This window comes from Magallana gigas, chromosome 1 (assembly GCF_963853765.1).
Source record: "Magallana gigas chromosome 1, xbMagGiga1.1, whole genome shotgun sequence".
Taxonomy (NCBI): Eukaryota; Metazoa; Mollusca; class Bivalvia; order Ostreida; family Ostreidae; genus Magallana; species Magallana gigas.
The window spans coordinates 48,022,844-48,048,165 of NC_088853.1; the positions used below are offsets into that span (position 1 = coordinate 48,022,844).

The 25,322-nt window shown below is 32.6% G+C and overlaps 1 protein-coding gene and 1 long non-coding RNA gene across 2 annotated transcripts in view; both read left to right on the plus strand.

The window, feature by feature from the left end:
- The window catches only part of LOC105337955 (neurogenic locus notch homolog protein 1), a 193,902-nt gene that overhangs the window by 62,631 nt on the left and 105,949 nt on the right, over positions 1 to 25,322 (plus strand). The window lies entirely within an intron of this gene.
- On the plus strand, positions 8,191 to 24,677 carry LOC136273841 (uncharacterized). Its single transcript, XR_010712096.1, has 3 exons — positions 8,191 to 8,327; positions 14,059 to 14,108; positions 23,307 to 24,677. It is a non-coding gene; the product is annotated as an uncharacterized lncRNA (long non-coding RNA).

Below are 25,322 nucleotides of genomic sequence, written 5' to 3' on the forward strand. Positions count from 1 at the left end.
TAGTCTCGCTGATTCTAACTCTTATAATTTTTCAGTTAAGAAAATTTGTTTCATCATATCAGGTGGTATGTGCTAGAATTGGTATAGCTCTACATTATTTTTGGTTAGTATCATTTTTAACCATGACGGTGAGTTCGTTTCATATGTACAGAATTTTTAAATTTTCAAACATAAATACAAGCGTTGGTTTTAATGATATTATTAGAGTATACGAGGGTCAATCAAAAAATACGAAGACAATGTGGCTGTATATCATATATTTTTCATGAAAGTCATACTTAACAGATCAATCTGTGCACCAACACTTATGTTATTGATATGCGAAGTTTTAGTCCATTTGATGAAACGGTATTTTTGTTACCCCTTTTTAAAAACAACATGTTTTGTCACCACGGCGCACGGTAACGTTCAAAGCATGACGTCAAGATTAAACACCCACAGTTTATAGATACACCCCATCTTTATATCACGCTTAGTCTCACGTGCCTTTCTCCTTACAATTTAAAATTGCACTGAACCACTTAACATCTTTTTTTGCACACATTTGTTCGAGAATCATAGGTTAGTTCTTCAAAGTTTTTATTTTCTAACCGTGTATCTCTTAGTTTACAGTAAGGATAACCCTGAACGTCGGTTGACGTTACTTATTTTTCGACCAAATATTTACAGATATTCTACTCTCTTTCGGACTGTTTTATATTCAAAACACAATTACCACCACCCCCACAAAATTTATTACAGTTAAACACAAACTTACAAATAATTGTTGACTTATTTTTTTCACCATTGAGCATTTTAACAGCTTGTGTCGGCTTTTTCCTATATTAAATCCATTTTGTTTGTACCTCTCGTTGCGCCGTGACGTCCGCCGACGTCGGTGTTTTTAGTCAATTCGAAAGAGGACTATCTGTCTTTAGTTACTAATATCTGTTCGACAAAACAATATATCCCGTCACTATTTGGTACACAGAATACCATGACTTTACTTAATTTGAGGTTTCAATATTATTTGGTTTTAAGCCCAATTTATAGAGATATTACTTTCAACATTATATGGTTTATTGTTGACATAACACAAATTTTGACCGTGCGCCGTGACCTCATTTTTGCAGGATTAGATTCTAAATAATTCTTAGAAATAAAGGAGTTAATTAACTTTTTTTCTTGCAAATTATTTCAAACTATTGCTAAATTATGTCTACCAAATTTAGTAATGATATGACGCTAAGTAACATACCTATGACAAATGTCTTCGTATTTTTTGATTGACCCTCGTATATAGCTTTTATCACTTTTTTTTTACATGCGTGGTAGTAGTTTTAAACATAATATCATGGCAGGTTTCTGGCAATGGAATTATTGGGTATGGAAATAGGATGTGCTTTATCGACAATCCTTATTCACGATTAGCCTCATTCATTATACCTGTTGGTATTATGTGTCTATCTAGTCTATTTTTCTTTGTTAGAACCATTATTTCAATAAAACGTGTCCCCAAAGTTCCAGGATACCACTCTGTTAGGAATGAATTCGGAATATTTTGTCGTTTATTCACAATAACCGTGATAACCTGGTCTCTTCAGATTATAGGCGGTTTCCTCCCTTTTACAACGTTCTCCTATATCTCATCAATAATCAACAGTTTGCAGGGAACAACGATATTTATAGCGTTTTTCTTAAACAAAGGAATCATGAATTGTAAATGCGCAGTCCAAAAAGATTCGTACAACACTAAAGAAGCTAAAAGAGAGTCAACAGAGGAATCTAATACAATTGATACAAAATTATGATATATTAATTTTTTTTGCTTTCTTTGTGTAAGCTTATAAATGGTTCTCAATGTATACAAGATCTTCATTCCAGTGCAGGCGTTTTAAAATGATATAACAACACGCCGATTAACTTTTCGAAAATTTTCGATATGATTTCATGGTAAAAGCTAGCAATCAATAAACACGTAAAATGCTAATCGCTTGCGACATATAATTCTCGCCTTTTAATTATGCCTTCCTTCGCAGAAGGGAGGGTATATTGCTTTGCTGCTGTCCGTCTGTCTGTTACCAAGTTTCTGTTCATTTTCCTCACAGAAGTTGCAAAAACGGAAATGAAATTTTTGTATACAGATTTATCATAACAATATCTAAATTAAGAGCCATTTTCGACAGAGTTATGCCCCTTAGACTTAGAAAAATTCCATTTATTTGCAGTTTTCGTTCATTTTCTTTGCAGAGTTTGCACTTGCTCAAATGAAATTTAGTATACAGATACATGTATATTATGATAATGTCTTGGTCAAATTCGATTTTGGGTACGATCGAGAAATTTTTGAGTTATGCCCCTTAAGCATTGACGTAGAAACATTCTTTTTATTTACACTTTCAATATATTTTCTTCGCAGAGTTGTCAAATGGACGGGGGCATAAGTATTTTACAAACATCCGTTTGTTTGTTTGTTGTTTTTGTTTTTGTTTATTTTTTTGCTTTAATTGCTCCAAATAGCATAGAATTAAAATTAGCTGTATGCTACAAAGAAAAATGTAATGTAGTGTTATTATTGATTGATATGCATAGCACTAAAACATCCGATACTCACGAGTGTATTGTAAAACAGTTATCCACCGATAGTTAATATATATATGCATAATAAAAGAATGTAAAAAAATATATTTTAATAAAAATATTGACATACATTAAGTTTTTCTCCTGTATTACTTAAGAAACTCTATTGTAATTCATACATTTATTACCAGATATAAATCTACGTGATCTAGTGACCTCTCTGTGGCGTAAGAAAATGCACATTCTAAACTGCTATTAGATTCATTGTTCTTAAGAAAAATCGATTGTATTTCATACATGAATGACAGGACAGAAATCTACATGACCTAGTGACCTAGCTATGGTGTAAGAATACAGGCACGTAGCATCAAGCCCCCCCCCCCCCCCCCACTTTTTTACGCAGCAAAGATTTTTATTAAATTTACATACAAAAAATTGAAATAACACGGAGTTGCCCCCCCCCCCCCCCGCCCCCACTTCCACTTTTATGGGACCTGTAAAAAAAAATTTACGAGGAAAAATTTACAAAAAAATATTTCCATATAAACCATTCTAATGAACATCGCAAAATCTTTGTTTTCAAATTCTATGATCGAGATTCTAAATTCTGGTGCAAAACTATAGTAAAAGATAATTTCGAAAATTAATATTGTTTTAGCAAGGATTGAGGTTTTTTAAAAACTTGATTTAGGCTTCATAAATATCAATGTATTTTTCATATTTTGTACACTATTTTCAACTATCATGTCTGTAACTCTGTCTGTGTAGACTCTGTATCTGTGATTGGCTAATAAAAAGGATAAATTTAAAGGCTGATTATTTTATCGTTGGTACTTATTTATATAGTTCACCCTTAATTTATATCATTAAAAAATAATAATTTAAATGCTTATATGTGTAGGAAATGAGATTTAATAAAAGTGTTTAATTAATATTAACTACTTATAAAATAGATTAGGAAATTAAAACGCTCATATATTTTTTTTACCATCAACAGAGAATTAAGGTATTATTCATATTTATAATATAGTCATCAATATTTCTTTCTCGGTAATGTTAACTAGAAAGAATTTTATCCGGCTTTCCACATTCTACATTTTTCGATACAACTGATTCTCATTAACACTCGGTATGGGTTGGTTGAATTAATTATCATGGTCATTAAAAGATACTCCCTTTTTTCGCACAAAGATGAGACTAAATGTCATTCAAACAATATTTATAAAACATTTTGGTCTATATGAGATATTATTACATATAGCTATTTCACGCTTGTACTACTCTATCAATATGTGTCATATATGTGGCATTTTAAATAAGGTTGAATCTGTGTATATTATGTATTGTGTATATGTATATAGTTATTCCTGTATTTGATTAAATTTTATTGGATTACTTTTATTGTTTGTTTAAATGAACTAACTAAAACTTCAACAGTTTTGATTTGATATGACTAAGAGTCAGTTAACCCCGTTCCTCTGTCAATGTCATCGATTGATTGATGTTTGAAAAGTGTGCAAAGCCAGGTAGTGAAATTCGATCGAAGAAACATAATCACCTGAGTTGCGTAAAAATTGGCGTCTACACAATTTAATATTGATTTTATTGCATAAAGCAGTAGTCTAGCTTGATGATTTATCGCATTTTGTCTATCGAGGCAGGTAAATCAATTATAATAATGATTGCATCGTACTAGTTTTTAGCTCACCTGAGCTGAAAGCTCAAGTGAGCTTTTCTGATCACCTTTTGTCCGTCGTCCGTCTGTCCGTCCGTCTGTAAACTTTTTACGTTTTGAACTTCTTCTCTAAAACCGCTTATCCAATTTCAACCAAATTTGGCACAAAGCATCCTTATGGGAGGGCAAATATAAATTGCAGAAATAAAAGTCCAATCTATATTCAAAGCGGAGAAAACCTTGAAACTATAGAAAAAGGGGGGTGCATTTTTAAAAATCTTCTTCTCAAGAACTACTGATTCCAATTCAACGTAGTTTAGCATAAATTATCCTTATGGGAAGGAAAATATCAATTGCACAAAATAAGGTCTAATTCTGTTTCAAATCTGAGTTATTACGAAAATAATAATAAGGAAAGGCGTGTTTCAATCGGGTTCGGCATCCGCTAAAATGTGTAGACAAGACTTGTCCTGAACAAAACAATTGAGCTAACAAAAGATTGGCAGTTATTAATTAATAATTCAACATAATCAGGTGACTTGCGTAAAAATTGGTTGGAGGCTACACAATTTGATATTGATTTTATTGCATAAAGCAGTAGTCTAGCTTGATGATTTATCGCATTTTGTCTATCGAGACAGGTAAATCAAATATAAAGATGATTGCATCGTACAAGTCTTGATATTTGATATCTGTTTTTGAAGATATAAAGTTGTTTTTTATTGATGATATTTGTAACAAGGAACACATGTTATTACATATCGATCCTTTTGTGAGCCTATGCCTCATACAAAGAATCTTTTTATGGATTCCCTTTGCTTGAAAACTAGATTTTGAGGCACACATTTTAAGCATTTCACCTGCCAGAATATTTCTAATGTAAACATATCCATGCTTTTGCATGGAACATTATCTTGTCGATTTATTGCAGCTTGTGTGTGGAGACAGGTAGATATTCATAGGTGTCAATGATTACATCCTACACGCCCTAATACTTGATATCTGTTTTAAGGAAAATGCCATTTCTCTTTACTGTATCACTGAACATGTGCTGTCGTTGATTTCAGAATCTTGAAATTTAGTCAATAAGATTTTGACAAGAATAATTAAAATGTTCGTTACATATTAGACGAGGACATTGTTTATTTACAAACTTGTTGAATAATTTTACAAAAATTAAGATGCTGTTTATCAGATCCAAATTAGAAATTTTTTGCAAATCATAAAATTGTCTTTATCCAAATAGATTGAAATATCAAAATATTTGCTTATGTTTATACCGATGTTAAGTCGAATCGTGGATCTGTGAATTTGCTAACCCTTGTTATTTTGTTTATTCAGTTGTTTGTTATGGCAATTTTCATAATAGGTTTTATTTATTAGGACCACTTTTTTTGTTGGGTCACATCGTCATTAAGAGAAAATCGGTAGTGCCATGCATTCCACTAAAGCAATACATTCTTATGATATCCCAGTCTTTGCATCGTGTAATTGTTAATCATTTCATGTATTATTCGAACATTTTTACTAGTTACCACGGATAAAAATATGTGTAAACCATTTTTACACAGATCAAATACTTCTAATTGATTAATTCATCAGCCAGTTGACCACACTGTTTTACGTCTAGGCGATTGAATATTTATGTTACTGCAATTAACACATTAGTTAAGCTTGACGATTCGTCGTAGTTTCTCTGTGGAGACATTTAAACCAGGTTTCAATTACTGTGGCAATAATTATGTCAATTAATACAGGCAACGATATTTGAAACATGTTTATTTGAAATACCATTGATCTTGATTAACAGTTTTCATCATTGAACACCTTTTGTTTTGGTTTTTTGTTTGTTTGTTTGATTTTTTTTTTTACATCTGTTGCCTTAATAAAGGAAATACGTCACTGTATAAACCTGCAGGATTAATGTCCGGGTACGGCATTTATATTTGTAATTTAGTAATTCATAACCAGTGGTAAAGTGGACAGCCGTATGTTTGATCTGTAAACAGCATGAATTAGATATGTATCTTTGAGTTAAAACAGAGGTTTTAGTGTACTCATATTGAGATATATCTTTACAAATAAGATATGTTTTATTGAAACAAACAGATATCAAACGCTCATTATCAATTAAATTCTTGATGCCAACGTAAAATTGAAGTCGTTAACTCTATGTTGAGCTGAGAAAATCAGGGCGGTTTGTGTACAAATCCTTCCTTGATTTATTGTTAGTTTCTTAATCCAACAAAACAATGGGTTTTCGACGGCATTTATATCATATATGTATTTTATTTTTAATTGATTCGGTTTTGCCAAATTTAAACATCTTTATGTAAACATTAAATTTACCTGGGGTTGAGAGCAATAATCTTTTGTTAGCCTTACAGGGGACGAAATAATGTCCGACGATTAAAGGTGTGGTTTTAAAGCTTATGTAAGGCTACGGCAGATTTGAATTTTTATAATTCGTTCATTCTATTTGAACGCAATGCTTTATTTTAGAAATGGCAATTTTTAACCGGTTACTCGGTCGGAACGACGGTACATGTAACCGATTAAAAAATCAGTAATCGGTCAGTCGTCCAAAAAATATAAGTTGTATATTTTCACGCATTTTCATTACTATAGCGCCGTTGTTTTTTTTCTTCAGCTATTAATGAATAATATTTAAAATCATTAAGGGTACTGTTACACTCATTATCTTGATCCTTCCAATGTGTTTATTTCCGTTTTGTTTTCTTTTAACATGACAACATTTTATTGCGTAGCAAATTGTTTTGTCTATAATAGATACACATATGTATAAGTAACTAAGACCATAATGGGTGTTCATTTCAAACGGTATATCTACAACTTTTTGAAAACTTTATTCGACCTTTGCTGATCCCCTTTAACTTGACAAATTGAACTGATTACCAAATTGAGGGCAGGTAATTATTGCACAACTGTTTGCTCGTTGTTTTGAACTTTTTTCTGAAAAGAAAAAAAAAATTAATAATTAAACAATTTTCATATATTTTAACATAATTACATACAGAAGACCCCTATTATTCTTTCTGTGGCATTAAAGACGGTCACAGTAAATTTAGCAAACAGAATAATATGCACATGCATTCTGATTTAAAAATTGGTAAATCCGTCGAAACGAATTGCGATTGACCGAGTAGCAACTTTGCAATCAGTTGCCTTGCAGACTTTATTTACCCCGGTTGCCTTGGTCCAGGAAACACATCACTGCACATGTTCATGTATGAAACTGCGTGGTTTATGTGTAGGTGCGGTATCTTTGAATTTAAATTCATTTTAAGTGGTGAATTAGACACTAGGCTGCAAGTTGCATGAATGAAATATTTAAGTTGATAACACAGCTTTTGTGGTGTACTTATATACAGATATACATTGTATCTTCACAAATAAGATACATGTGGATTTAATTGAAACCAATGAATAAGCAAATACAATTTATCAATTTTACAAATTTTATACAAAGAAATGAAAATTAAGTTCTAATGCACAGTTAAATTTATACTTTGACGCATTAGTAAATCGTGAAGCACTATTAAAACTTTACGAATGGCAAGAAGGTGGTTGTCTTTACAATATTATAATTTTTCTACTCAAAAATATATCACGATAAGTTCATATATGGGACTCCTCGACAAACCTGTTTATGTGATATGGTACTCAGGTGACCGTTAAGGCCTCTTGTTTTATTTCATTAAAGTCCAACTATTATTCATCAAAATTGTTTTACTAATGATGTAAGTGCATTTAACACATTAATTTAGATTGTTGGTTTGTCGCCGTTTGTTGGTGGAGACATTTAAATCAATACATTTTTCAATAGTTACAGCGTAAACGCATTAATACCCGAGATCTGCTTTTAATGAGTAATTACTATTGATTTTTATTGTTATTTTGCATTACTGAACACTCTTTCCAAAAGAATCCTTTCGTAAACACAATGCTCTATTTTCACATCAAAATACATGTATAAACCTGCGAGCTTCATGTGTGGGTACGGCACATATTTGTAATTCAGTTATTCATTGTCAGTGGTGATGGTGAAGTGGACAGCTGTATTTTTGGAACTGTAAGTAGCATGAATTGAATTATTATGTATCTTTGAGTTAAATGCATAGCCTTTGAAGTGTACTCGCATAAAGTTGTATCTTATCAAATAAAATGAAGTTTTATTTAAAACAAATGAATATTAAAACCCTAAATATAGATTTTCAACGGTTCATTAATAGATGTAAAGTAATATCGATTTTATAAGAAAACAGCTTGAACCAGGTGATTATACACAGTCATCGATTTATAGTTGATTAGACTGATAAATAAAAACGTTGAATTTCATTTCAAATTTGATTGCTGCTCCCATTATCATAGCAAGATTGTGTTAAGGTTGGAAAATGACACTTTAAAGCTTATTTCATGGTTTATTTTAAGTAATGAAAAAGAATTTAAAAATATTACCACGGTAACCAAACGGAAAGTTAAGAAATGACTTCTTCACTTGATTAAAAATCGAAATGTTTATCATTAAATCTGTTTTACTCGTTAATTAAGCTTTGCATAACGAATGTATCTTATTCAAACATAAAATTTACAAAAGTATGTTCATAGTTAAAAAAAAAAGACCTAGAAACTGATTTTTGTGATATGGTATATTCATTAAGTAAGAATTTATGCGTTATTTCTATATTAAAAAAAATGCAATTGCAAGTACACGTTTGTTTTGTATACGTGTAACATTGCATGCATTGGTCGGTCGTCATTAGTTAACATATGCCTATTTAAAGTATTTTGTCCGAGGCTACCATGCATTATTCGTACTTTTATTTGGTGTGTACAATCTTAAAATGAACACACATTGTGAAATATATCACTATATCACCAAGTGGTATAAACAGTAATAAACATAATTAAAGTAGCATACAACTCATTCCAAAGAAATCTAAGTATAAAATATAGGTAAATCGTAAACAATCTGTGCAGAAAAAGTATATTCAATTAGGATGAGTTATTTTGTATTTATTTGGTTTATTGCATGTATTTTTAAAATACAAAAACTTAATCAATCAGGAAATGCTTTTATTAAGAGAATTTAGAAATTGTGTTACTCATAAGAATGAACTGTGTGAACTCATTGAATCATTTTTAAAAAATGCTGTTTTTGGTAATGAAAAACATATTCTTTACAAACCTTAGTCCTATACCCATTGAAAATACAAATGCATGCAGTTTTGACATTGTAAGTATTTACATATTATGCTCTACCTAAAGGAATAAGTCAAGAACCCTTTAATACATAGTGATTGGTAGTAGTAGGAATAAAAATATATCCCATCTAATTGACTTTATGTAGTGATCAATAACCATGCTAAATTATAATCAAATCAGTATGACCTTGTAAATAATAGGAATCCACACATTTCCAATCTTCCTGTAGACACACAGTCAGTGGTCCACTGGAAATATACATATGTTCCTGAATTACATAAGCTTTCACATCAAAATTATCAATCACTGACGTTAGTTTATTATTTCGTTATTTCAGAATAATATTAAAATAGACAATAACAAATTGCCTTAGAAGATACACAGATTCCATCGACAAAACAGACTTATTTTGGTGCACAGCGAGAAGCCATTCCTATCCAAAAAGAATGACTAGTAATTCTACTGAAATTTATATTTGGAACTGGTAAAGAACACAAGATAACACAATATGGGATGGTACAACACTGACACCTGAGTCAGCAGAGTCTCTTTTTTAATTCTTTAGTTACATTAGATTTTTTCTCAAAACTTTCTGGATTAAAAATAAATAGCTCAAAAACCAAAGTGGTTTGGATATGTTCAAGAAAATTCTCAGATCAGGTTTTTCACCATACTCGATGGAAACTCAATTAAGGTAGAAAAACTTTTAATCTGTTAGGGATAAAATTCTGTGTAGAATTAGATAAAATACAACATACAACTGTCAAAAATTCTTTCACTGATTCAACAATGGAACTCTTGTTGGTAGAGTAACCGTGGCCAAGACTTTAATTTTGCCGAAATTGAATCATCTATTTGTTTCTCTTCCCACACCCTATAAAGCATTTTTATTCTCATTGAATAAAGCAATATTTAATTTTATATGGAAATCAATCAAATCAAAACTTTGATATCGGTGAGAATCAAGATATTGATTCTGTGTAAATATGTAATTAATACTCTGTAATCAAATGCTGAATTGAAATTATTAACAACAAAAACTTCTAAAAACGTGAAAACAATACTTAAGTCACCTCTACTGGCACTGTACCAGTTTTCGGCTAAAATTTAACGTTTTCTTTTCATATTTCCATATTTTTTGATATTTTGGATAAAAGTTGACATACTCTAAATGGTGAACACCTTATTCATCAATCTGTTCGATTATATCATCGTTTAGAACCCAAAACATTTTGTTTTTGTGTTTTCGCACGCCCCGAATTTGCCGAGATTTTACGATTTACTGTACCAGTTATCGGCTTCGTGATAATAACATAGTTAAATCCATGTACATGTTGATTTTATACTCTGCAAAATGTAATTTGAATTATGCCCCTTGTGGGGTCAGACAAAGGTCGAATGGGTTATGAAACATAAACAAAACTCATAAAATTATTCGTTTGTAATATCAAACGGTAGTACACAAAATCGTAGACTATTCAGTGCATAATTGTGCAGTCAGACATTCAACTGCTCTATGAATCTCTCAGAATTTAGTGCTTTTCTATTGTTTCTATATGTTACATGTAGTGATATCATAGGTCAAATAAAAAAAAGGGATATAAAAATGTATCATGAAGGGGTTATATTCCATTTTTGGGAGTTGATTCTTCTCCTATGCAGTTACTCTGGCAAACCGAAAGTGAAACAGTGTTTGGACCTAAGCACAAATCATCACCGCTGACAAATCTTAGTTCTTAAAAATAATACAAAAATTCGATGTAATGTATGCTGAAGCATTGTTTTTCGAGGAAACTTATCTATAAACACTTTGAAAATTGTCAGATTTTATATAATACGAACTATTTAGCTATTTTTGTAGTTCCTACGCCAGAGTTTAATATAGTCTCGTTCAACCAAACGCTAGGCTGTCTCCGTAAATCTCCGACAAACAGAGAGGCTCTGCTGCTTGGCGGAGATTAACGGAGACAGCTGAGCGTCTGGTTGAACGAGGCTAGAGTTCGATATCAATAGTGCTCAGATCCATACAATTTTAAGAATTGTTTTGATTTCTAATAAATAGTTTGAAATCTATCTTTAGATATTACACACAATGATTCATATGGGGTTTCTCTAATTTCTTGTCGGAAAGTCTAATAAAATTTCATATAATAAAAAAGTGCGTAATTTAGATACAGACTACAAACTAATCGCCACGCAAGATAAGTTGATTTAAAAGTAAATAATAATCGATAAAATCAATTCCCGTCAGTACACTTCAGTACTTTGATTAATTTATAACGTCACTTCCCCCACTGGTGAAAGTCCAAAGATGTCAATCATCCGTAAACACTGATCGTTAAAGCTCATATTTAAAATATATTCAAGAAAGTTTTCTAGCAGACTTACTTTTCTTTATTCGAAACAGACGACTGAATTAAAAAATATTGGATAGTCGCGTGTTTTAACCCGAACTCTCAGTTTAGCCGATAACTGGTCCTAGCCGATAACTGGTACAGTACTAGTACCGGCCGGCTAAGTTTTGGGTGAATTGTCCTAGCTAAGCACTCTTCTAGCTACGGACTTCAGGATGGTGGACCCAATTCATTTCTACTTTTATCCAAAGTTTTATATAATGTTAATTAGTTAATGGTGAGTGAAAATCAATAAAAAAAAGTCATGATCATCGACTTCTTTATTTTACTACGGGCGTTTCAAAATTTAGGTACGAAAATCAGATATAATAGAAAGTAATGGAAATTTTCTGGGGTTTGGTATGAAAACTGATATTTTTTAAATTTTGGAATAGATTTTTTACTCCAATTGTAATATAAGAAAGAAAGAAAGGCAAAATTAATAATTGCCTGACCTCCATGGTTATAAATATTGTTAGGTTAAGGTATAAACTAAATATCTACCAGATTATAAGACAATAAACTGACTTGGGCATTTTAGGACTTATAAACCGTGGAAATATAACGAACTCGTCGCAAACCGAGGAAATTCGAACTATTTTTCCCTTCATTTTTTTTCCGCTAAAAATATATCGGTATCACAAATTATGTTTAGTACATTGAAAAAAAAAGTTTTCTCTTATTCTGATGTACGTTATTTTGACAGTTATATTCATAGCAAATGCGCGAATTTCTGCGCAGAGGTGCAAAATCTTGAATTAAGTCCGTTGTCCTTCAGTCTAAAAATGTACATAAGCCCTACTTAATCACTGTCTTAGACTTAAGTACCCTTTAAATAACGAGCCCATAGACATGTACATAATTATTTTAAAAAAATTAATATGTTTTAAAGAAGATATTGGGAGGGTTCATAGCAAAAAACAACCATGGTGGATTACGAGTCCGACATCGAAGGTTTTTTTTAAACACAAGTTAAGGGTCAAGTTAAGGTTGTACAAAACAGATAAACTAAATTTTTTCTATTGTTCGACTTTTCCTAAATTTTGATATTTTGTTATTTGGAATGTAATCTTTAAATAAGTAAAACAAAAATTAAAAATCCGACCTGACATTTTTTCTCCATATCCTCAAACATACCTTTCAGTGGTGTGTGAAATCTGCTATGCGAATTAGTCACTTTTTAAGATATTACAAATGTTTGTACTGCTATTTGCACAGGAAATCATTTTGGTACTTTGACACTGAAATAAATATAAACTAGTATATTTAGGTTCCTGGTGTAATATAATATTAAAATAACACGTGCAAATCATCTTTCTAGGCAACAATTTGCAACACTTAACCGAAGAAAATTTTTATTGTTCAAATTTGAATACAATTTAGATGTATGATTGTCAGGATCATGCAATTATAATATATATAATAATGAACATCTGTGGGTTTTACATTTTCTGACGTTTAAGGAAATTTGACAAATGCGAAAATTGGAAAAAATCCGAAATGACGTCTTCATATTTTATTAACATATTTTGCCTTTCTCCTTTACATCTAATTTTTTTTTAAAGTAAACTCGATCGTCAATTTGTAATAAGCATAGTTACATGTAATAACCCAATATAAATATACTTTCACCAAGGAAGGTTTTACTCACAATTAAACGAGGTTTTTTTTTTCTTTTCATGAACCTCGTTTAACTGTGAATAAATCTTTGAGAATATTAACATAATTGTTTAGTAATTTTCGTTTGTTGATGTCTGTGATGAATTAAACAGTAGAAATCTAAACTAAAACCCGTAAAAGGTACTATGGTCGCAGTACCTTTTTAATGTGCTATCCCTTTTAAGACAACTCGATTTTTTTTTCAGATTAAGAAAGGGTAAAAAGGGTACTGGTTTTAAACTTAGCAATCGCCATGTTTTCAAAATGTTGTGTTATTTTTAGTGAATAATAAAAACAAATTAAAAAGAGACAAACGTAAGATGTTTAACATTATTTGTGATTTAAGTACGTAAGATGATCTAACAAACGTCTTCGAATTTCAAAAGTATGTCTAAGATTCCTTTTGTGAAGTTAATTGTAGGGTTTGCAGTGTCTTTCTATTGATTTGTGGTTGTTTTTTAATATGGTAAACTTGTGTTAAACTTTTTTTCAATCAGTTCAAGAATAAACGTGTTATTAATAGGCTTAACAATTTTTTACTTGTAGAGCCAAATCACAGACAGATAAAATGGCGATGGCGGCAGGTGGAAATATAGGTGCGTATTTTTCTTTGATCAACACTGACGATAGTTGTAAAGTAATCTACTAACTATAACAATGATTGCAAAACATTGAATAGAGCAAATACACATTGCACTCGTTACATTCAGGATTTTAGTGCACCTAAGCTGAAAGTTCAAGTGATTTTCTTCTGATCACTTCTTGTCCGGCGACAGTTTGACATCTCTCTGTATTTCAAGCCTTACGTATTTTTTGTTGGTACATTTTCGACGTCTTCTTCAGAACCATTGGGCGAATTTCAACAAAACTTGGCGCAAAAAAGTATTGGGTTTAGGGAATTCAAGTTTATCAAAATGAAGCGTCACGTTTTAGCAAGCGGATAAATAAGAATGAGTGATAATTTTTCTGTATATTTCAAACATCTTTTACTCAGAAGCTTTTACACAAGTTTTACACAAGAATGTATAAAAAAGATCTTTTCTTCCTCTGCTAGGGTATATTTAAGGTTGTTTAAATCATAATTTTCGGTGGTAGGGTAACTCCACAATGAGGGGGGGGGGGGTGTCAAAGTTCTTTAAAGGAATATTTATGGAATAAGGAATCATTCTTTAAGTATTATGAGGTGATAATTTCGATCGGGGCGTGGTCAAATCCAATTAAGGCCGAAGGAGGGTGAGGGATCACATTTTTACTAAGGAATATGTATAAAAATATAATAGGCAAAAAAGCTGTCACTTGTCTGGAAGTTAGGTAAGTTTCAATTAAGTTTGTTCAAATAATTATCACCGGGAGTACTGCTACTGTCGCCGATCGCTCTCAGAGCGATCGGCGACAGTAGCAACACTTTCTTTAAGAATGTGAACATATGTTTATAATGTAGCTGTTCCTTTTTTTTTTTTTTAATAGTTTCTTAAGTAGTTTAGTAGTAGCTTTAGATTTTGTTTTCTTTGTTTTGAACTCATGTAATTTATTTTTTGGTCCTGAAGAAGGGACTGGTTGTTCCGAAAATTTGACAATTTCTATTGTTCGTGTCGTTAGCCATTTTTAGTGCTTTATATATATATATATATATATATATATATATATATATATATATATATATATATATATATATATTTATATATATATATTTACACCGAATGTGGTAGGGTAGCAGAATAAGAAAGGAACCGGACAATTGCCTGGTTAAGACGCACATGTACATACCTCTTTGCACTTTCCACTTCCGTCTCAAGTACTTCCATATCATCGTTCAATTCATTTATTGACTGTCGATTGCCTATCTATCGAAAGGTGTAGAAATAAAAACAATTCATATCTATCACTTCGACTGGTAAGTTAGTAGGTTATGCGTGTACATTATACATTTACGATATATACATGAAATGCACGTTTAAATTATATTTTCTTTAACGCCGTACTCTGGACCGTACCTTAAGACTATGGCTAAAAGAGAGAGAGAGAGAGAGAGAGAGAGAGAGAGAGAGAGAGAGAGAGAGAGAGAGAGAGAGATTAAGGGTTTTGCACATAATTCAAACAGGGGATAGTCGATATTAGGGAAAAATGAACAGTTCTGAGAAACCCCTCAGCTCTGGCATTGCATAAGCGTGTACAGATAACTCCGCCTAAGAAAAGGAATTCACCAATCATAAAGTTTTTACACCGGCGCTGTGTATTATTTATTCTTGACGAAGCTGACAGAATTGATCGTGGCGCTATGGGAAAAGTCAACCAAAGCGGTTTTGATAATTAAGGTTTTTATTTCATATAGTAAAAACATTATACTGAGTGAACACATTGAACTTTGGTTCAGTGTATATAGTGAAGATTCTCTAATGTTGAATCCGTGACTCTCGGACTAGTATTGGGACCTCAAGATGCATTTTAAGTTTAAGAAATAAAATATATATAGGGAGCATGTTTAAAAATCTTTTGGGAACTAAAATACTACAGTCTGTGATATTAGCACGAAGCGTTCTCAGATAGTGTATATTTTTAATTGTTAAAACCATGACCAATATTTTTAATTGTTAAAACCATGACCAATGTTTCAAGTTTGAACTGACATAGTGCCGAGTATAGAATTCATTTTAAATTAATCAAATAATCTTTTCTAGTTTGTTTAACATAAAGGTAGAAGGTATAAAACCATACTGTTATTATTTTTTGTCGCAATTTTTTAATAAATCATCAGTCAAGAGTAAAATATACACCATTTATAAGTAATAATCTTTTTCACGCGCAAAGTGCACATCTACTTTGAATTTTAAAAAATGTAGGAGGATAAAGGTACTATCTACAACAAACGATCACACATCGGTTGAATTAAGAATGAACGTTTAGGATTTTATGATGAAATGTAATATATATTGTCGGGTCTTCATATTTTATGACAAAATCACCGGTTATTTTTCCATTACGAGTCGTATACTAATACAAACAGATCAAGAGGATGATAACGTTGAATTATGCACTACAATACACTTTTCGTCATCGGCTTCGTCCATATGAGGCATCCGGCAAATTTAACTATTTGCGCACGCATTGCGCCTACCTTATTTTCTATGCAGTGACGGCTACTATTCTCAAAAACTATAGAACCGATTTTCACGAAATTTACAGGAGTGATAGAACGTTATCGTCACTACATATAAATATATTTTCAAATGTTGACGTCACTTCAGGTTTAAGATATAGATGATTTTGTAAATTTTTAGGAGTCATTTTGTCCACGCATCTCCTCCGAAACTAATCAAGATAGAAGCTTTAAATTTTCAGGGATTGTAGATGAATGTCTGTAGATGTACCCCTATGCTTCCAATTATGAAAATTGTTCAAGGCCTCAAAGCTCGCACTAACCTGAAAATTAGCACGAAATTTTGCACATTTTCTGTAATACCTTTCGATGTACACACATTTTGTTAAAACATGTAATGCGAAAGTTGTTTCAATTTGCACGGGCTTTCATTTGGTATCAAGATAAAGGGCTGGCCCCTCAAATTTGGGGCCACGAGGGCTCTAAAGTCTTTTTTCAATAACTCTTTACTGAACAAAAATTTGTTATCAATTATAGAAGCTAAAATGTTTATTGTAGAGCTGTTAATCTTTACAGTAACATACTTAAGTCATATATATCGTAATCAAGGGTTTCAAGGGGCCAGAAGTTCAATATTTTGATCATGTATTTCTCAATACATCATCCTGAAAGTTCGAAATTTTCTTTTCGTTGCCCGTGCTTTTATTCAGTGAGATAAATCGACAAGAGATTTCATTGGGGCAGATTTAGTCGCAGTCCGTGTTCTCTGAGCCATGCAAAGACGTTACGTAAGAGTGTTCGACTAGTGCTCAACGACGCTGAATAATGTACATACCACTTGTTCCCTGCTTCAAAATGAATGTGATACACAAAGTCACTGTTTCATATTGTCGATTGAATTGTTCCATTCACTCTCAAAGCAAGGCAATATAAAGAATATGCCTGTCAAATTCCGGAGCTTGTATTTACACGCACCTGTCGCTCGCTGCCATTCAAAGAATGGGCACCATTCACTGAGACCAGCAAATGTAGCCATCTTAGGAGGGTAAGGTCTCTCGATGTGGCTGCTAATTAGGCCAGATTGTCTCAAGCCACCATTAGCCCTACTTGTAGAATTACTTTTCCCTGTTCTAGTTTGTGTTACACTGCTAGTCGGGCCAGGGCACCGTCAGCAGAGACACTTCTATTTACCCCCACTGGCTACTGTCTCTGTATAATTTTACTTCAGCTTCAAGGACTTATGACCATCATCTTTGGTACCAAAAATACCATCTTTGGTACCAAAAATACCATGTGGTGCTAGTTTGTCAACAATATCTCCAGTACTAGTGACTAACGACTCAGACTCTTTCGCTGATAGTTTTCGAACTGTGTTAAGTTTTGAGTCAAACTCTTTCGCAACATTGTTCATTGCCTTTTTATGTTCTCCATCTTGCCTCTCTGTAATTGATTCCACTAATTCAGATGGAATTTCCAAAGACATGTTTTCTTCGCACAACATTTTTTGTATTGTTGATGCAGTGTTTTGCAGATTTTCCTTAATGTCTTCCATGGTTATGAATCCTTTTTCATCTCTAAGTTTGATGATGGCTGTCGTTCTTTGGGTTCCAATGCCCTCCAAGGGTTTGAGGTCACATATGGATGCAGTATTTTAGATTTTTGTCGTGTTTGCAAATAAGTTTAGTAAGGCTTCACAATGAGATTAACTCTTCTGGTACAACAATTTCTAAAATGGCTTCATCTAAAGTTTTAATACAAGTGTAAATTAATGTCATTTGTTGAACGTTTTGTCCAGATAGGTGGTAAATCTGTGTCTGCATGAATGTATGCCGCAAACTTATAGAGTACACGGGCGCTTGGAAGACCACCTTACCTTATATTTGTGTCCTGACAACGTCCCTCTATGTCATAGTTAAAATGTAGAGTTCTCTCTGTAATGCTGCAATTAATTTCTCTTTTAGAAAAGTTGAGCTGTTCCACCTGTCTGCAAATTTCTTTGTTTTGGTCTTTGAATGAATCCGGGTCTGTGTGACCCTTAAACTTGTTATACGCAAAGACATAAAAGCAGGGCACCTCAATAAATTTGACTATCATTGTTCCAACACCTAACTCTGGTAAATTTGCCTTCTTTAACAGAGATGTCACATGTACCTAGCCAAATACAGATATATCCTTGTTATTAGTATTTGCCATTATGTAATTGTCTAGAAAGTCTACTTCAGGTGCTGTACGCAAGCCTGGTTCACACTAAAATTCAACAAAATCAAGAAAATAAGAAGAAATTGATACAATTCTCGTGCTAGATACGGAAATTAATCTTCTAATGAGAATACTTGTGTAAAATAGTAAACAAAATGTACTAAACGAATGAAAACAGAAGGTGGTCACCTGAGTAGCATATATCCCATACACAAACTTGTCATGGAGTCTCATATATGCATCTAATTAATTAGGTTTCATACTAGAGTAGATAAATTATAAATCTGTAATGACGACCACATTTAAAAAAGAACTGCGACACCTATAATTTTGGTGAAAAACTTAAAGATCTGGTCTACAAAATCATGAATTTAGTTTTCCTTTCAGGTGTGTGGGAGTAAAAAAAATATAATGTTTTAACGTTATATGCATTAACATCTGTACATCCATTTTGGCCCTGCCCTAGAGTCAAAACCCATCCTTTCGGGGACATGAAAATTAAAATTTCAGTAGAGGACTTCCTGGTAAACATAATAATAAGTCAGTTTTTTTATACAGATGTGTGAGAATAGAGAATAAATCTTTTAAACATCATATGCATTAACACTAAATTGCCAAATTGCGCCCCCCCCCCTTTCATGTCCTGAACCCCTGACCCAGGCCTGGGCCATGAATTTCACAATTTAGGTAAAGGAGATTGTGGATATCATAACCATGTATTCAGTTTTTTGCCCACATATGTTTGAGTAGAGAACTAGATTTTTGAAGATTTAAAACATTTTTCATACATGGCCATATTGGCCCCACCCTAGAGCCTGAACACCTGACAAAGGGGTAATGAATTTCAAAATTTTGGTAAAGGGCCTCATGGACATCATTACCATGTATTCCGTTTTTCGCTCACATGTGCGGGAGTAGAGAAAAAAGATTTTTTAAAGATTGAAAATATTTTTACTATATGGCCATATTCGCCCCACCCTAGAGCCTGAACCCCTGACCCAGGGGTCATGAATTTCACAATTTTGATAAAGGGCCTCATGGACATCATAATCATGCATTTAGTTTTTAACAAATGTATATGGGAGTAGAGAAGAAGAGTTTTTAAGATTTAAAATATTTTACTATTTGGTCATATTGGCCCAACCCTAGAGCCTGAACCCCTGACCCAGGGGTCATGAATTTCACACTTTTGATAAAGGGCCTCATGGACATCATAATCATGCATTTAGTTTATAACAAAAATATATGGGAGTAGAGAAGAAGATTTAATACATTTTTACAAGATTTAATACATTTTTACTAATTGACCATATTGGCCCAACCCTAGAGTCTGAACCCCTGACCAGGGGGTCATGAATTTCACAATTTAGGTTAAGGGCTTCATGGACATCATTATCATGCATTTAGTTTTTAACAAATATATATGATAGAAGAGAAGAAGATTTTCTAAGATTTAATACAATTTTACTATTTGGCCATATTGGCCCCACCCTAGATCCTGAACCCCTGACCAAGGGGTCATGCATTTTACAATACTGATAGAGGGATTCATGGACATCATACTCATGCATTTAGTTTAAAAAAAAATATATATAATAGTAGAGAAGAGGATTTTCTAAGATTTAATACAGTTTTACTATATGGCCATATTGGCCCCACCCTAGAGCTAGAACCCCTGACCCAGGGGCCATAAATTTCACAATTTTGGTAGAGGGCTTCATGGACATCATAACAATGCAACCAGTCACATGCGTGGGAGTAGAGAAGAAGATTTTTGAAAATTTGGCCTTTTTTTGCATATTTGGCCCCGCCCGTGGCCCCCCAGGGGTGGTAGAGCCATAAATTTTACAATTTTGATTCTTCTGACCATAGAGATGCTTCACACCAAAAATGGTAACGATTGGCCTGGTAGTTTTCATGAAGTTGAAAATGACAAAAATTGTTAACGAACGTCGACGGACGAAGACCAATTGCACTCAGGTGACCTAATTTATCCAATAATCATACTTAAGCGTTAGTGAGCTTGCAAAAAGTGCAGATCCCGGCAAAACAGATAAACTGTAGCCCTTGGGTCAAATGTAAACACTTCTGATACCAATGTTGTGGTGATGAGTATATCCTAGACTGCAGGAGACGGTCTGTGGTCGGAACATGCGGACATGAAGCTCACTTATGCAGGGGGACATCAACACTGCCGATTCATCCTGTAATTGTGTACTTTGTACCTCGTATATATCGGTTCCACAGCAATGTGTTTGAACAAATCTGTAAACTTTGCAGACAGTTTTAACTTGTGTAGCTTAATGACAGAACACAAATTTTTCTTTTAAAAAAAAGAAAGAAAATTCATTAAACACGGCATACGAGGGTTGTCCCAAAATAGCGTAGACAAGTGGCGTTATTCAGTTAATCAAAGACAAAGGAATATGAAACTTGTGCCACAAAGGATTCAAGAAATTTGCATTCAAATAATGTTTTAAAATCAAATATTGTTTGAGATTAAATTAGTGAAATGAACGCATGTTAGATCAGAAATTCGACATGCGGCGCAATGTCAAAAATAAAAGGTTAAAATCAGCATAATGAAATGAAAATTGCGAGGAAAAGTACTTTTCGAATAAAAAAATTCAAATAAAACATACATTGATATTTGATAATAATTTTATTAGTTACTTAGAAAATGTTTTGGCTATAACAAAACTTTTAAATATTTTATAGCGCGTTTTGTGACAAGTTGAAAAGTTAACTCGTAATGTGACGATGTCAGCGTTTAAGGCGGCGCAGCAGTAACTAATACAATTTTGTAAAGACCATGAAATAAATCCTAAGCTACTTTGGAAGTAAACGAAATTAACAAAATCGATTAAAAATGCGTTTTGTGAATAAATAGTAAAACAAAATTAAATTTTTTTGAACAATTGAACAAATATGATGACAATAAGTGGAAAAAAGAAACCCTGAACGATATCAATGGACCTTAAAATGCTGAACGACACATTTCGGCAAGACGGACGTTAGACAACAAGTAGTACAGGTCAAGTTTGGAGCCGACAGATCGTTTGTACTAAGAAAATATTAAAAGAAAAAACAAAACTAGAAATACATGTTGAATGTGTACTCAGGTTACTTTTTCAAAGATAATATATATAAGACTTATCGGAAATAAAACGTAAATGTTATCGTAAACGATGTGGAGGGTTTAGCAACAACGTAAAACTGGAAATTTTCGACGTCGCACATTGCGCCGCCTGACAAAACTTGTTGTTACTAATTATTCATTTTCTCGAAAAATAAATAAAGTACAGATTTGAGTTTTTCAGTATTGTTTGCCCAAGAGTCATTGAAGAAAACATAGAAGTCTAATGAGATTGCAGTGAACAGATTATAAATTATGTGTGCTGTCTACGCTATTTAGGGACAACCCTCGTATATACAAGGTTTAATCATGAATTGTTAACAAATACCCTAAAACGAGTCACTGTTGTATTTACAATTGGCCGATAAAAACGAATTAAAACTGTCGTTTAATTAACCGGGTTTTCCAACGGAAAAATCCGGTTATTAAAATGGTGAAAATTGCGGGCGGGCGGGCGGGCGGGCGGGCGTCTGCCAAAAGGGTACCCTCATTGTACGGATAACTTCTCCTACAGTTTTTAAGATAGGAGGTTGTTCTTTTTCATATCAATTGTACATATATTAGAGGTGTGCATATTGCTAGGATTTTGATTTTCGATAATTTATGAAAAAAATACCAGCTTTTGAACTAAGTCATTTTTTGGCAAAATATTGCATATAGGGTACCCTCATTGTACGGATAACTCCTCCTACAGTTTTCAAGATAGGAAGTTGTTCTTTTGCAGATCAATTGTACATATATCAGAGGTGTGCATATTGCAAGGATTTTGATTTTCGATAATTTATAAAAAAAATTCCAGCTTTTGAACTTAGTCATTTTTGGCAAGATATTGCATATAGGGTACCCTCATTGTACGGATAACTCCTCCTACAGTTTTCAAGATAGGAAGAAGTTCTTTTGCAGATCAATTGTACATAATTATATCAGAGGTGTGCATATTGCTAGATTTTGATTTCCGATGATTTATCAAGAAAATACTAGCTTTTGAACTTAGTCATTTTTCGGCAAAATGTTGCATATAGGGTACTCCATTTCACTGGATACGGGTTGACATGGATTATGGATACAGTTCACATAAAAGAAAACCCGGTTTGCTGTCACATTGACAGCTTTTCACTTGTTTAGTCATTGTGTGTTTTGTTTGGGTTTGAATTCATTCTCAAATAATTTGATGATCAATGATTTTTCTCGTATAGATATATTGAGAGTACTTACTTTATTTACTTACTCTATGCATGTTTTTAAATTACGCATTTTCACACACGCTTTAATGCTATATTATGAATAAACATTATTTATTTTTCAAATATTTATTGATATTTTAAATGTTCTTAAAACATGTCTTTATCGTCATTATTCCAGAAGCAGCAGATCGTGAAAAGATCATTCATATGTATGAAACAGTTCTCAACCATACATACCATGGGAAATTGAAGAAAAAAAGTAAAGCAAAAAATCCTAATGACTTTGGAAAATGGGAAAGGGTCAAAACAACTTATTTAGTTTACACGATCGATGATGACGACCCTATAATAATTAAAAATAAAGAAGGTTATCACGCAGAGGAACAGTTGATAAAGGAATTGATTCAACAAGGCAAAGTAAAGGATCCCGATGTTTCCGACAAGTTTAAGGAAATGTCATTACATGATAAGAAAAAAATGATTACCATATTAATAAACAACTCCCCTTGCTCTCAAAATCCTCATAATTGCGCGGGCGTTCTAATCGACATGTTGAAATGCAACGTCAACGTTCACGTAAGGTTGTACGTTGCCAATTTGTACAATATTCGTCGGGAGTCTTGCAAAGAAGAATTCCACAATAAAGTCCTAGAAATCGAAAATCACAGGGCCAACTATAGAGGTTTGAGGAATCTTATGCAACACGATCGCTGTAAGATCATGGCGTTCACAAAGGATATCTGGAAAGGGCTATTTAAAATGACGACCGGATCAGACCAACTTCCCGATAACTACGATAATATAAAAGACGGAAATGACAGAAGTAGAGGCACAGAGGATATACTTGTTCAGACAGATTTGGATCATATCAGAGACAATCCATTTTAAATTTCATATTTTGATAATATAGAGGACGGAAATGAGAGAAGTAGAGAGGATGAAGATGAACGTATAAGGAAAGATCTGAAACCACATCAGACGTTGTTCTTTATAAACATTACATTTTTATTAACGCAAAACCTATCTATTAAAGTTATGTAAATTTACTGCAAGTAAATCTATTCATCCACTTTGAAGACAAAAAGCACACGGGATTTCATTTTACAATTTCGCTTTTATTATAAATTACATGTAGTTTGTTCAATTTCTGATAATGTAAATAATTGATATATCTTGATCATTAATTGTACTTGCTAATTATTTCGAAATCTTACACTATCACAGTATATATATATTTTACTAGGCGTAAACTAACTTTTTTATTATTAAAAATGTAATGTATAAACTATAACAATGAGTTAGAACAATTTACTTACATTATTTGCTGTAGCTGTTATTGGCTTTCACTGGCTAGAGTTTTCTATTTTCCGAATTTACTTTTTTTTTAACTCTCACAATGTCATGAAAGGGACATTTCTACGGATATTAGTTATTTACTGGTGAACTTTAGGGTTAGGCATTTTCAATTTTCAAAATTTAGTTTTCAAATTTTCTATGCAGTGGTCACTTTATAACAAATTTGAAACACATAGAAAACATTTTACTGTTTTAATAACATCCATGTATGAATAATTCTTCTATTTCAATAAGCTATAAAAAAGGAGTTAAATTACGAGATAATTTTTAATGTCAATTATTTCGTTTCAAAGACTAAGCTGTAAATACTTTCATTATAGAGAAGGATTTTACATTTACAAATAATATATGTCTGGGGGTTTTCTTATTTGCAAATGATTCCTTGAAAACTTTTTTTGCAAGAAAGAATTTGTTTTATATTGTTATTCGTTTTTTTTTTTAAACCCCCAAAAACACACACAAAAAACTCAATTTAGTGATTATAAATATTCCTAGCATATTTTTTTTCTCTCTCATAAATCCTTTTATTAATATCTGACATGTATTAAGCGAAGTTTATTGCGTGGATGGACCCTGAGGTCCACGCTTAAAATGTATAGGCAGGGTTACACCGGATGCTTTTGGGAGAATTCAGCTTGCGCAAGTTCATGTGCGGGATTATGCATGTGGGTAGGCTGGCTCATGTTTTTTTTCTGAATCAGGATAAAAATTCCTTGCCTCATTCATGATGTGCACATGTTCAAAGGCGCCGTATTTGTAATGTGTTCGATACACAATCAGAGACCAAGTATTCCTTATAAAAAATGATCGGCATGTGATATGAACTCTCAGCATCAGG